Here is a 1,059-nt window from a genome sequence, read left to right as displayed (position 1 = left end):
TAAAAACAGATAAGCTACACAACGTCAGAAACTACGCACGCTCTCTCGTGACTGATCCCACAAACTGACCCGGATGCTCGGACATATATATGTGTGAGGGGTTTTTCTGTTTTAAAAAAAAATCTTAAGCTCAATTTTCTTTTTTCTTTACAAAAAAATTTCGGTACGTATTCGACAATCCATTAAACATCACACACCCACAAAGCTGTTCTCTAAAAGCATACACAACAGATAAGTGAAAGAAACACATTTCGCGAAACTGTTTCTCCCTTCTTTCCTTCTTTCATCCTTCTTTTTCTTTCCTTCCTTCATCCTTTTTCTTCCTTCTTTCCTCCATCCTTCTCTCTTCCTTCCCCATTCTTGTTCTTTCATTCCTTCATCCAGCATATTTTTCCTTCCTTCATTCTTCTTCCCCCTTCTCTCCTTCATCCTTCCTCCTCCTTTATCCTCCTCCTATAATTCTAAAAACGGGCCAAAGTCCTTCGTTCCCACAAATGACCTATTTAGGCGGGAAATAAATGTGAGGCAGCGTGGTGGAATCAGGCTCTCGTCAAAATGATCAAAGTGAAGAAACTTGCATTTTTCGGCAGGTTTGTGAATTTCTACCAATTTTGTTTTGTTTTTTGGCTCAACACATTTCATGCCCATTAAAGAACTCGTTTCTGTGTGGATTTTTCTGAAAAACGTTCATTAAAGGCCCCAAAAAATGTAAATTTTCAGTTACCACGGACTCTTAAGCTAAGGAAATAACTAATCTTTGGCGGCCATTTTCTCACAAATTTTACCTCTGAAAACAGGTTACCCCCACCTCCTTCTTTTGCAAATGTATCGACTTGTATTCAAGATAAAAGAATCTTTTTTTTTCATCTAAATAAAGACAACTGTATAAGCTTTAAGAGGATACCAGTAACTCTACATGCCCAAAAATTGACGAGAGCCTGATTCCACCACGCTGCCTCACAAATGGTATCGCATTCACCCCTTAAAAAAGAGGGAAAAAATGAAATGAGGCAAAAACTGTGTCCAGCGATTTGGGATCAGAGGCATGTGGGTCGGGGG

The sequence above is a fragment of the Aplysia californica genome, unplaced genomic scaffold, assembly GCF_000002075.1.
Source record: "Aplysia californica isolate F4 #8 unplaced genomic scaffold, AplCal3.0 scaffold01636, whole genome shotgun sequence".
Taxonomy (NCBI): domain Eukaryota; kingdom Metazoa; phylum Mollusca; class Gastropoda; order Aplysiida; family Aplysiidae; genus Aplysia; species Aplysia californica.
The sequence above is the reverse complement of the archived record's forward strand: the minus strand, read 5'-3'. Positions refer to the sequence as shown.